The sequence below is a fragment of the Ceratotherium simum genome, chromosome 27 (assembly GCF_057802395.1).
Source record: "Ceratotherium simum simum isolate JZ-2026a chromosome 27, ASM5780239v1, whole genome shotgun sequence".
Classification (NCBI taxonomy): Eukaryota; Metazoa; Chordata; class Mammalia; order Perissodactyla; family Rhinocerotidae; genus Ceratotherium; species Ceratotherium simum.
The window spans coordinates 38,188,300-38,203,061 of record NC_141926.1 but is presented as its reverse complement, the minus strand read 5'-3'; positions in this window follow the sequence as shown (position 1 = coordinate 38,203,061).

The window sequence follows — 14,762 nt, the reverse complement described above, 5'->3', positions numbered from 1 at the left end:
ACCATGGGTATTGGAAGTAAAAGTAGTCCAGATATTTATTCCAGGGGCTATAAATTTACTACTGACATGGAACATGGTTTTTCTTGACATTAGACTGACACATTTTCTGAGCTTCATACCAGACCACTCAACTGCCTACTGGTCATTTCAACTTGGACATACCAAGTCATCAAATTCTCTTCCTTTTCCCAGACATTAGTGTTAACCATCCTCTAGTCAGTCTTCCAAATTACTACCAGATGAAGCTTGGAAAAGAAAAAACTGATCATGTATATCTTAGCACTGCTGAAAATCTCTAAGCACCATCGCATATTTTTTTAAATAAAATCAAACTACTTAGCATGGCTTAAAATAATCTTCATGAGATGGAGCAAATCTTGGATCCAACTCATTGATAAACTAGCTACCTGAAATTCCTCCCTTGCTTCAGATGGTTGGCCATCTCCTCAAGCTTTTCCTGCTAAAGGCCACACATCCAAAGCACCAGCTCAGATATTAACCTACCAAAAAAATGTCCTTAGATTACCCTGACTCCTAAGTAGGTTAGGCGCCCCACATATGGGCCTCAGAGGCACCCTGAGTTTTGCCCTGTCATGGAGTATCACCTTACATTGGAATTGTTTTGTTCACTTCTCTCAAAGACATAAAAGGTAAGCTTCTTGAGGATACAGCCTTATATTATCATGATTTCCAGTTTATAAGTGCTTAAAACAAGTAAAATACCTTTTGAACATTGAATGAACAAAGAGTACTGAGTCTGCTTTGGTAAGACAGAAGAGCCTAGTGGAAAATAATTCTAGAAAAGACGTATGGAATGAGAAAAAGCAATTTTTGTGATATATGTGCTAATTAACAAAAGTCTCTTCTGCAACAAGAACTCTAAATAGTTTAGGCACTATTTGAAAAAAATTGAATAAAAAACAATGGGCAACTGAAAAGAAATAAATCCTGACTTCTTCATCTTATCATTAATCAATAATTCAATTATATAAGATATTGTGTTACCATAACATGATTTTGTGGAACAAGGGCAACTGGCAACTTAATTACTTCTTAAAAAGTTTGTGAACTGAAAAAAAAACTTATCCTACCTGCAATTATTATTAATATGGGTACTAGAGACCTCGACTTTTAAAACTTAGAAGCTATAATTACAGTTTACACATTCAAATTAACTTATTATCTGCATTTTACAGATGAGGAAACATACACAAATAAGTAAATTAAACCATCTATTTCAAGGCCATAAGGTAAGTAATAAAATTGTAAATGCATCAATTCCCATCTCCCTTCCAGGGCTAATGCTTAAAATTAGGATTTTAGTTATCATATTTTCTTTACAAAGTTTTCAACACTAAGACAAGAGCTATTTGTATAACAATACACCAAAGATTTTCCTGGGAGTCCTTTATTATTGCACAACACTGTAAGAAATGTGTACATCACAGAAGAAAAATCACTAAAACCCTTTTTTAGTCTAAGTAGTCACAGACCAGCAATAATAAAACTTGCTAACTCTAATGGCCTAACAGATTGCGACAAAAAACTTTACTTCCAAAAATAGATTCCATTTTGCTATCTGATCCTTATCTTTCACCAAATATGGTGAATTCTCTATCTTAGCCATCTAATATTTTTGATGCTTCCAGATATTTTTCTAGCTTTTCCAGAGAATTTCTAGGTTGTTAAACCTTTGAAAAAAGTATCTCATCTTTGGAAAAAAAACAATAGATCATTGTGGCAAAACACATTATTTACTTCTTAACAAGGAACGATCTGAGGTAGATGCTTCTTTAACTCTCAGAAATCATGTCATTCCATACCAAATAAACTGAGAATAAAGGATAATCGGGACTGGGAAGAAATCATTTCAGTGAAAAATCGGAACACTGTTTTTAATATTTGGTTCTTCTACTTCCAGCCACCAAGAGTTGTGGGTAATGGGTGCACCTCTGTCAGGATAAAGGTCCTCAAGGGAAAGCCAGGTAAAAGGCATTTCCTAGAAATTCTGCCAAACGACTCTGTACACAAACTCTTTCAACTTTAACATGTTCACTGGCTAGTTGTTAGAAAGCCAAAGTTGCAAAGAAATCAAAAGCAAAGATGAAAAATATACTTTAGCAAATTGTTCTCTAAATAACCTGCAGTTCTAGAAACACAGGATTTTGTTTTTTAAGATCTGAAAATTGGTCAGTCTGTGCATCTTTTGAATGAATCGGTATGCTATTAAAATATGTTTGCTTTTAATTGTGGTGGGCAGTAAAGTGAAACTGACTCTAATTCTGATCTTTGTAACACTGACTTGAACAAGATCAAGAGTCTAGGGAATTCCTCTTTGCTGTCATTCACTGACAGAAATGTATATAATAGTGCACAGCAGGAGGTGCAACCTTGAAAAACACCAAGGGACATAACAGTAAGACAAGACAGAACTAAAGGAGCAGTATTCCTGGGGAAAGAATAGAATACACTTAGAGCAGAAACAGAGGAGAAGGGGGCAAAAATGGCCAGGAAAGATATTATTGATGTACACAACAATTAGGGCAGAAGTTCACCAAAAATATTTATAAATGAAATTAGATTAATATAAATATCAGTTTGAGCAACTCATGCTAAGAAAAAATAATGATCCTAACAATAGACTACATTGTCATAATGCAGAATGAAATTTGAAAAGTATCAGTTTACCTAACAAATACTTATTAATCAAAGAATTTACCTCAATTTTTCTTGGCTAGATTAGAGTACTAGCAAAATATTTAGCAGTTTGGATTCAACTGAGTGTTTCTGCAAGTGTTACTCAGATATTTGAAGGCACTAGACTATTTTAAATCGGGCTGTGTGTGCCAAGGACAGGGCAGGTGCTACAGACTGAAAGTTTGTGTCCTCTTAAAATTGATGCACTGAAACCTAACCCCCAATGTGATGGCATTTGGAGGTGCGGCCTTCGGAAGATGATTAGGTCTTCAGGGTGGAGCTCTCGTGTATGGGATTAGTGCTATTTTAAAAGAGACCCCAGAGAGATCCCTTGTTCCTCATGCCATGTGAGACTATAGTGAGAAGATGGCTCTCCATGAACCAGGAAGCAGCTCTCACCAGACACTGAATCTGCCCGTGCCTTGATCTGGGACTTCCCAGCCCCCAAAACTGCGAGAAATGAATTCCTGTTGTTTAAAAGCCACCCAGTCTATGGTATTTTTGTTATAGCAGCCCAAATGGACTAAGACAGTGAGATAGATGATATGTAAGCATTTTGTAAAAATTTCACAAAAAATAAATTGTTTTCAAAGGGAAAAATAGTTCAAAGTCTCAAGAATATTAATGCTTTAAAGTTATTTAATATTCCTTTCCTCTATCAAGCTATCTGTATCAACAGCACTTCCTTCTAGAAGATACTGTCATGTTTTAATCCCATGGTGTAATGAATCTTATCTCATTTATCTTTAATATGCCTCTGTGAGATAAATAGTTATCATTTGCATCTGTAGAGATGTGAAAAGAGACATTCAGATTAACAAATGACCACCCCTAAGTGACCAAAAAAAAAAAGAACTTGCCTTCCTGGTCTTTGGACGTATTTATTATTATCATAAATAAAGTGAGTTTGTCAAAATATAAGTTCACACATTTAGGATATTGTAAGCTGTTACAGTTATGCTCTAAGAGATAGATAATAGGTAAGTAGATAGATATAGACACAAAATTAAGTAAAGATAAAATATTAAAAATATTGACTAATAGGGTCACAGACAACATAATTTTGGTATGAACTGAAAAACAGATATCTAAAAAGAATTTTGAGTAACTCTAAAGAAACTAAAGAGTTAAATGGATAGAGAAAGGAAACAGAGAGAAAATGATAAATGTCAAATAAAAGACAGAAATCCAAATAGATCATCTTAAAGAGTTATTTTTTGATCAACCTCAATTTGTCCATTAAATTGTAAAATTCCAAGGACAGAGTAAGTTATCTAGGTTAATATGATAATATGATTGTAACAATAAGAACATCTATAATGTGTCTTATTTTGTGAGCAGAAGGTAAAGAAAAGTGCATTGATTGAAATGTAGTATAATCATATGAAGCTCATCCTCTGTAAGATCAAATTTCATGAGAGAAGCCATTTACTTTGTTTTCCTGTTGGTAATGTCACCAGAGTGGCTAACCATAAGCACAAAGTGGTGTATACATATATAGTGTTTATATATATGAGTACAAAGCATTTTATTTATACATCATGTTTATATTTTTATTTATATTTTATGTTTGTTTATATATATAATGTTACCTGAGTGGGTAACTATGAGTCCAACTTTTTTTATATATATAAATATATATATGTACACACAGGTAAACACACACAAACACCTTTGTGTGTGTTTTCAAAAAAGCATTTAGACAAAGCAACTGAAGATAGAAAAAAAAGTAAATTTGTATCAGTAAATTGATGTGTAGAATATTGAACCAAAAGCTATACTGAATCATGATAGAAGGTTTTAAAACTTTGTACTTGAGACTGTCCTATTCAGCTTTTATTTTTTTAATCAACAATTTGGATGAAGGCATAGGAAACAAAACAAGTATTAAGAAGTCATCTTAAGAAGATATTGCACTTTGAAAAGTATCAGCACATTAGCCACCTTGGAATTTCTAAAAGTTTTTTTATGTGAACAAAGGAAAGGACTTATGTTCTGTAGCTTTAAAAGATGAGAAGTAGAAACACCTGATATAAATTATATTAAAACAGCCAAAAGTCATAATTAGTGCCTGTGAAATTTGCAAGGTCCAAATCACAGTAAATGTTAAAGCTTAAATTTGATGTTGATTCTTCAGAGATATTTTACAGGAAATTCCTACATGCTATGGGAGTTTGAACTAGTTGACCCCTAGGATCTCCTCCAAATTTAAAATTTTATAATTACTTCCTGGAATTAAGGGGAAGCTCCATACAGTCATTACAGACACAAACACATTTCCAAGTCATCCTGGTTGGCAACATATGGTACAGTCGATCCTCATTATTCCTGGATGCTGTAATTTGCAAATTCACCCACTCGCTAAAATTTATTTGTAATCCTAAAATTGATACTCGCAGTGCTTTCAGGGTCATTTGAGGACATGTGCAGAGCAGCAGAAGTTTGCGTTTCCTGATGCACACATTCCCAGCTGAGGTCGAAAAAGAGGATACTCTGCCTTCTTGTTTTAGCTTTCATACTCTATACAAAGTGTCCTTTTCAAAGCATATTTAGCGCCAGGATTTTGCGCTTTACGTTGATTACTTCGGTCTCTAAAATGGCCCCAGGCACAGTGCTGAAGTGCTGTCTAGTACTCCTAAGCACCTTAGGGAGAAAATACACGTATTAGAGAAGCTTCCTTCAGACGAGAATTGTAATGCCGTTGGCCATGAGTTTAATGCTAAAGAATCAACAATATAAATTAAATATGGTGTCTTCAAACAGAAACACACATTAACAAGGTTATGTATTGATCCATTAACAAAACTGTTGTGACCCGAGGCTCACAGGAATCTAACTCTGTATCTTTCAGTATTCACAAAGTCCATGTTCCAGAGACTTTATAGAACACAACTACTACAAATAACCAGAACAGACTGTATTTCCCCATGTAAAGTTAATATCGGATTCATAAAATCCCTCCAAAGGTGTTTGCATAAGAAGAGGAAAGATTCTGGGTTAAAATTATCTTCACAAATGAATACATTATGGCTTGGTATTCTTAGTGTATTCTTTGTGAATCAGTGATAAATGCAGTCATGTTTAGGGAAAGTTTTCTAGCTCTGTGATGGAAAATCTTGTCCTCCTCCAGATAGATACACATATAACTTTCTGTGTCTCATCTTTACTCTCACATTATGAGATCAAAATATCTGGGGGACTATCTAGAGACAACATTGTAACATATAAAACATTTTTCAGCATGCAGTTCTGTTAGTGAAAGCTATAGCTATCACTCACCCAGGTGGCTATTTCTTAGTGCCAAATTGAGATCAGCAAATCTGAGCCTCTGGCTGCCTGCCCCTGATCACAGAGGGAAACATGCACTGCTCTGTGTCTGTTCCTCGAAACCTCCAAGCCAAACTTTTTATAAGGCTGTTATGAAGCCTGAGAAATCTGAAGAGCTGCTAAACAATTGTTAGCACTAGTTGCAATACTCAAAACTTATTGTAAATATTTACAGAGCTGCAAGCTAGTCAAATTCACACTCTCACTCAATTACAAAAGAGATTAAAAAATAAAATTTCACATTTTCATTTTGATCAATAGTTGTGCAGTTTCTGAGATTTGTTCCTCAGTATCTGTCCCTTAGGTGTTAAATGTTTTCCTTCAGTCCCCTACTTCAGGTATTAAAAAGGGGACATCACGACTTAAAATTGGATGTGAACTGTTGGTTCTAGAAAACATATTTGCTATATTAAAACTGGCAGCAAAACCCTTTATGAATTTAAACTAGGGGTATAAAATATGAACGCAAGATTATCTTTAAGTTTACAAAGATATTCTAATGGAAAGCTAACTTGCGTAAGATCATGGTATGTGACCAGTTATCACAAAATAATTTCCTTCATTTGATTATCTGAGCCTTATAAAAAATAGCTTATGTACCTCAAGTAGATTAAAAATGAACCTTAATGGAAAACAACAGATAAGGGAGGCTTAGATAGAGTTGATCTTTGCTGTGAAATCTACATATTGCCTTTTCCAATCGTGAACAAATTAAGAAGACATAGCCCAGTTGCAAAGACACAGAGCTCAACAAAATCAAGTAAAATGGCTGCTTGTAATTTTACACGGGGAAAAATTAACTTCACAGTCACATAACATGAGGGTCATCAGGATGACAACCAAGGAAATGAGTTTCAGAACAGCCTTCCCTCAGTGGTCAGCAGCAGCCTTCTGCTACTGAGGGTGCCACTGTCTTTAGCCTTTGTTTGGATGATTATCAAATGAAAATGAACCCAGGATCATCCATTTCATTATCATCTAAGAGACCCACATCGTTGGATTCCTTTTTTTCTTTTTAATATATCAACTTGGAAAGTTTTTTTTTTAATTTGAACATTCACATGTAACAATACATTTGATAGCATTTAAAACCATAAAAGAAGATAAACAAAAGTACAAATAACTTGTTAATACTCTCCAGATATTCCCAAATAAATGATAAATAAAAGAAATATAAAATCAACAAATATAAAAACAACGTATAGAAAAGAAAAACTCTAATTTATTTAAAATCATTTTTACTCTATCTTTCTCTTAAGAAATAGCCAATATTTTTCTCAAAATTCACACAAAAAAATGAGAAAAACAGGTTTATATTTCCTACGCTGCAAAATACTCTCTCTGGCTTTTAAATAAATTCTAAAAGGAAACAGACCATTCTTTGTAATTCAGATAATATAGAAACTAGTGGGAAAATCAGTCCAAAAGTTAAGATATTGGTTAATTCAGAGAGATTTAGGGTCACTCTCATGCAAAAATGCATCGCCTGAATCGTGAGATGACAATGAGAGTGACACTGTTTAACAGAGAAGATGATTCCAAACACGAGCACATATGTCTCAAGTCAGCACAAGATGTGGAAATCCATCCAATGAGGTATTAAAACAATTTTAAGTTTTCTTGAACAAATCAGAGAAAATAACTGACATAAAGCATCTTCTAAAATACTGTTGAGATAAAGAGAATTTTTAAATGCTACTTTTAAAATTTGATTCCAGGACAGAATTCTGCTATGTAATTATGAAACAGAATCATGCTGTGATCCAAATGATGTTTTTGACAACCCCTTTTATTGTCTGTAGGAGACGTAGGGGTTGAGAAACAGTTAATATTTTTCTCAGCATCTTTCAATAAGAGTATCATCTAAACACTTTCTTGAAGCTAATTGTCCCCCTCTTTTTTCTTTCCTCCTCAATTAATTCAGTGTATATGTAAGGACCATAGGTTTATTCAAACTTATTGAGTGAAACTGATCCAAAGAACATCACTAGAGCATTTTTAATAATGCCAATTCTGTAAATTATCTTGTTAATTTACAAGACAGTGATATTAGACAAATAGGTGATATTCTAAAATTCCTGGACAAAGGGAAAAGAAAATATTGGGTAATGTGCCTTCTATACAAAATACAAAGCAGATAAGACATGGATAAATTACACAAGGTATGGTTTTAATTAATAAGGGAAATGCATAATAATTTTTACTGTTAATAGCCACTGAATGAGTAACCTAGCTTTTGAAAACATACAAAAAAATTAAGAAATGTAAATAACTAGATAAAGCTGCCAAAAATAGAGATTTTTTTCTTAGTCAGTCTAATTAAGAGCAGTCCAGAATAGTTGATAATATAGTATATACCATGATAAAGTCCTTTTTTTTTTTTTTTTTTTTTGTGAGGAGATCAGCCCTGTGCTAGCATCTGCCAATCCTCCTCTTTTTTTTTTTTGGCTGAGGAAGACTGGCCCTGGGCTAACATCGTGCGCATCTTCCTCCACTTTATATGGGACGCCGCCACAGCATGGCTTGCCAAGAAGTGTGTCGGTGAGCGCCCGGGATCCGAACCTGCAAACCCCAGGCCGCCGCAGTGGAGCACGCTCACTTAACCGTTTGTGCCACCGGGCCAGCCCCGATAAAGTCCTTTTTATACAGGTAAATTTAATGTAAGGTAAAGCACAGATTATGGGAATTAAACACACTAATACTTATGAGTTGTATCATTGTTTCCTCATAACGATACTTTAAGCATTAGTGAGACAATTTAAGTTAATATTAAAAACTTGTCATTTGCTACTACCCTATTATAATGAAAACAAGTTCTATAACCAATTTATATCTGAGTACAAAGATGCTTCACAATTTTTTAAACATGTATAATACTTTTTAATTTAAATAAATTTGGTGTTTCCACATTTCATCTGAAACCTTGGACACAAAGTAAACAATACCAGCAGGGAGCAGGGCTATCAGATTTTGCTTGAGCTGAAAGATCCTTTACAGGTATCTGCCCACATCTCTAATAATTAACTGAGACAATAGGTTACAGTCTCTCCTCACCGAAGTTTTATCAGTTTGCTCAGTTCCCTGCCTGAGAACCAATGGGCATGGAAAGCCCATCACTTAGTTGATCAGTCCAAGGAAAAATACCAACAATCAGAAATCTCCCCACAGAAAAAAACTGAGATTATTAATCAGGCATTTGTTCTCAGCTTCTCTGAACTTTCAGCCATCTTCAACAAACTCTAAATAATGTTGGCTCTTCTATAGAAGAAATGATTTCCTACGCATGCTTAAAAGACAGTTGTGGAAACAAGAAGCCAGAGGAATGGTCAAATACACTGCATCATGGAAGCAAATAGCATAATATTAATCTCTTTTATGGGCCAAGTACTTAGACAAGTGCTACGTATAATCTCCAACAATTGCCCAAGATATATACTATTATCCCCTTCTATAGACGAAGAGACTGAGGCTTGGAAAGATTAAGCAACTTCCCTAAATTTATCGATAGCTAAGATTCAAACCCAGGTATTCTCAAATCCAAATCCAAGTTTCTTTCCATTACAGTGCAGTTGCATTTGAGTTAAGCAAATCTCAACTAGTGCAAATTCTCTCTTAATTCACTTATTTTGAAATTATATCAATCTCAGAAATTATAAAATTTGCCAAGAATCACATAATCTCAAAGTCGGTAGACTGAGTTAATTGTAAACTGTGTTTGTTCTACATTTCCACTTTAGCTGGTTAACAAATATATTTGCAGTCCTCCGTCCGTCAGGATCAGTTTTGAATTACACTAGTTTGAAATTATAGCAGGTCTTCAGAAACACAGCACTCTTATAGAATGTGACTAACCCATATATCATGCTGCCTCAAATATTGTAGAAGAAATTAGTTTCTGCAAGTTATTTGCACTCCTGGTGCAGAAAGATTTTTAAAAAGTGAATGTTTGTGGAATGTTTGTGGAATAAATGTTTGTGGAATAAATGTTTAAGGATGGACGAACTCGTATAGATTCTAAATTAGTTAAAAATACTTTTTGGTATATCCAAAAATAATAAATTTTATTTTCAAACAGTTTATTAAGTCACCCTCTATACATTTTGATATTATACTAAAGTTAAGGGAGGGAAAATAGGATACAATATTGTATGTAATATATGATCTCAACTAAGCCAAAAAGGAAGCAAAAAAAAAGACTGAAAGGAAATGCTCTTAATTTTAAGTGTCTAAATTATAGAGTTTAGGGGAATGTTAACTATCTTCCTACCTACCTAAGGAAGTTGAAATCAAGCCTTTAAATGTGCATTTTAATGAATGATCACATGTGAATCATGCTGTCCTTATCATTTGCAAATGTAGAGGTTTGCTATAAATACAGCCTAAATGTATTTATTCAAAATGTCAGTAAAAACCATAACTAATTAAACTACTCATTATGACACATACAATATTGACACTTGAAATAAGTGAACTGCGAAAATTGGTGAAAATATATTTATTAGGAGGTATTTATACCGATCTTGGCAGGCACTCTTCAAACTTAGAGAGCTAAAGTGGAAAAGCGATGCCTGTGCCAAATTCCTCCAGAAACGTTACACACTCTAACGTAGTGTACATGACAAGCCTGAAGTGTGGAAAGGAAGCCATTTGAATTATCTGAGCACAAAAAAAGGCATCTGGAAAATTACCTAACAACTGAAACATCCTATTCACATTTTCTGGAATCTCATAACGCTGAAAGGATGTTCGGCAGGTCCCGAGTTTACACTAATTTGCAAGCTTTTGAACGAGTATAACAAGTTCAAAAAATAAGTACTATTTGGTGGGCATATCACTAATGAAATATGATTTTAACAGAAGAAAAAGAATTTTAACCTTAATTTTGTTACTTTTGTGTTACAATTCCTATTACAACATTAATATTTAGTGTCACATTAAGGTGCACTTAGAGATAATAGCAGGAAACAAGGGTCATAGTTCATTCTTTGTTCTGGTCCCTAGGGCTACAAAGCATGGAATGAGCTAAATAAAGCAAGCTAACACTCATTAGAACATTTCTGAAAGGAAAAATGGCAGTTCATATCAGCCAGGGTGCTTCAGATAATGGCTTTCAAATTTTCACTTCACAAAGCTGGAGTCAAGGTGTTTTCCATGGAAAACCCACACCTTTCTGCTTTCTGCTCTCCTTCCCAAATGGTTCTCCAATGACCACCAGTGTGCCCTTCAAGACCAACCCTTTAAAGCTGGCCAGGTCACAGTCACAACCAGGACCTGCAGTAACTTCATCTTGAGTATTCTCACCACTTCCTCTCCCACCATCCGTACTCTCTCTTTTCTCCCAGTGTTCCTTTGTCCTTGCCCAGGAAACTACTCCATATGATCTGGGAGCCAGTAGTGCTCTAGCTTTAGTGATGAAAGTGGCTTCTGTTGCCTGACCACACCAGCGGGCCTCAAAATATTAGTTACTACTCAAGATCCTAGAGATTACTGTAGTAGACTATGGTAGACAGGCACATTCCCACCTCTCTTTTGGTAACAAACCCTCTTTCTTTTAGGCATCTCCTCTCCAACTCTGCATTCCTACTAGAGCTGATAAACAGGTCTGCCCCTACAAATGGTGGTAGGATATTGAACTAGCCTGGGCTAACGGTAAGACTCCCTAGTTTCATGGGCTAGTTCATATTTTTTTCTCTTGAGCTAGTTTGTTTTAGGTTTTGTAAGAGTTGAAATTGCTTGAGTTACTGAGATTACTAAACCACACATCCAGGGTTGACAACATTCAACATCCAACCTAAATATGGGAAGCAACCTTCATTTCAGGGGCATGACATTTGCTGCCTGAAGAGGCTGCTCCTCGCCACCTCCACCTCTTGCACAAATTCTCATTTCACTCCACTTGTGTGATAGCAGAGCAAGGTTTTGGCTTTTGTTTTTTGTTTCTTTTTGCCACTTTTGAGATATTAGTGACCATCGTGTTGGAACGACAGGTCTCTGATAGCAGAGTCAGTCTTCCTGAGTAGCAGCTGCCTTTATAACGTGATCGGAGGTACAAAAAGTCCTCCACTATCTGGCTCAACCCAGGTACCAAGGAGACTAATTATTTTACTAAAGATCCATTTCTTTATATTCAGTAGCATTTTCTAAGGGCTTTATTTTTAATGTAAACTCTATAAATGCATCTAAAACATCAAGATTTTTTATTTATTTCTAGGATTTGTGATTGATTTTGTTTATCAAACTTTTTCGTGCTCTAAGAGAGATCATGAAAGCTTTTGAGAGACAGAGGGCCATCCAGGAAGTTAACAAATACTACAAACACACGTTGCTATTTCACAATTTTGCCCCCAGCTCATTTCCAGGATAGGCCTAGTATGCAGGCTGCAACCAGGAACTGTTGGAGCTAGAAACTGATCACATTCCAGAACGCCTCTGGTCCAGTGAATATTTCAGTACAATTCAGAGTCCCAGAGAGGTTTATAACTTCTTTTTTTTTTTTGTTTCCCCCCCAAGGCCCCAGTAGATAGTTGTATGTCATAGCTGCACATCCTTATAGTTGGTGTATGTGGGACGCGGCCTCAGCATGGCCGGAGAAGCGGTGCATCGCTGCGCGCCCAGGATCCGAACCCGGGCCGCCAGCAGCAGAGCGCGAGCACTTAACCTCTAAGCCACAGGGACGGCCCTATAACTTCTTAAGTATAAAACAGACCCTGAAAGACGTCTATAGAAATCGGAAATACTGGACAGTATAGGCCATGGGGCTAACGCAGATGCAAAACTACAAAATAGTTTAGAAATAAAGTGAGCAAACCTGGTGAGCCACGAATTAATCTTGACTCATCCAACAGAAGGAAAGTCAGTAAAAAAAAGGTCTGGTGTGTTCCTTTTGGCATTTACCAAAATGGGAAGTTATAGAAGAGAGTTGTAACCCGTTGCACATGTCTATTATTTTACCTGATTTCTCAAATAAAACAATAAAAAAAAACCAAACAGCATTTATAAAACACTTAATCGATAACAGTGACAGATGCTTTTCATCTTTATAGTTTGTCATCTAAGAAAACAAGGTTAAGAATCTGTAAGTTAGGTAAATTAATCAGTGGATTATTTCCACATTTGATTTTCCTATTTGAATAGAGAAAGGAGTGGGAAAAGCAACTGCATGAGGAATGCTAGACTAAGAGTGAATTACAAATCACTGTGATGCGACTAAAGAGATACCTCCTCCAAGTCATTGTCATTAAACATATAATCAAGATTATAAACTATATCTTTAATTTAGTACTGTAAAAATAATTGTAATAAATGAAGCTTTTTTGTCATTTAAGGGGAAAAGGGAGCCTTTTTTTTTTTCAGATACTACTACAGGAATAAATCAATTAAAATTATAAATTGATTTTTTTAATGCAGGAAATAAATAAATCTTTAAACTATTTTAAAATCAATGTTTTATATTTTAATATAGAAATATTCTAAATTTAGTTATATCTCAGTTATTGTAACTACTTTAGAATTAATCAAAACAGTGCTTTGAAAGCAAAATTATTATATAAAATCAGATTGGATCAAGTGCTCAAATAAAAATAATATAGAAATCATTTCAGTAAAATGTTTTGTTAATTATCTAAAGTACCTAGAAATTCAGACATGGTTTTTAGAGGTCATTTTAATATATTGTAAATGTGCTTAGTCTTGAAGCACAATTACACAGATACTCATTTACATGAAACCATCCTATTAATGGATAAAATTATATTCTTGAAATCCATACTCGCTCATATTTTATTAAATATAATGAGATCATTAAATATTAAATACTTCCTTCAGTAGAACATTGTCAGAATATACAATATTCAATGAATTAAGTACCCCACTTAAGTATTCATCAATTGTCTTCATAAGAATCTGTAACCCTATTAAATTTTGTTCTTAGTTTATTTCTCTTATTTTTAAATGCCTAGGCTTTCTTCTTTCTTTTATTGCCCTTTTATTTTATAATGTTTCCTTAAAAACAGGTAAGTGGAGAAACAATAAATGGGTTGGGGAAGAAAGTATTCATAAGACTTAAAATTTATAGAATATTCACCATGTGACAGGCACAGTGCTAAATTAAAAAAATTATTTCAGCTAATTCTTACATTAACACTACGAGGTACACAGTCCTATTAAACCCAACTTCACAGCTTTACAGCTGAAGAAACTAAGATGTATACAGAAAACCACAAGCCATTTAGTGGGAAGCAGCAAAGGTTATTAAGAGTTTTAATTTTGACTAAAATTAAAAAATTGACAACTAAGAAAGTATTAGTTTTTATAATATACATTAGCTAAACAAGTATTTGTTTGTAAACATATGAAAATAAACAGTACAGAAAAGCATCAAAAGAAACATATATTCTCCTAGGATGCAGGATGACACTTGATCATCTAACCATTGCCAACAGCAGTTAGTTTGCCCATTATAAGTGCACAAAAGCAGCTACAAAGCTGTTCGTAGAATATATTAATTTTAATTGTCATTGTTAATGACATAGTTATTTAAATAACTACATATTTTTAAATGTTAACCTGATAATCCAGTGGAAAACTAATGCAGGTTTAAGGACAACTGTAAGGAAATCTGTCCCAAAGAGCAAGCCAATCGAAAGGATCTAAAATCTAGGTCAAAACTCTATGGAATATTTTGACCAACTTTGTTTTACACTATTAAGTATAAATTATTTTTAAAAATCTGCTGCCAT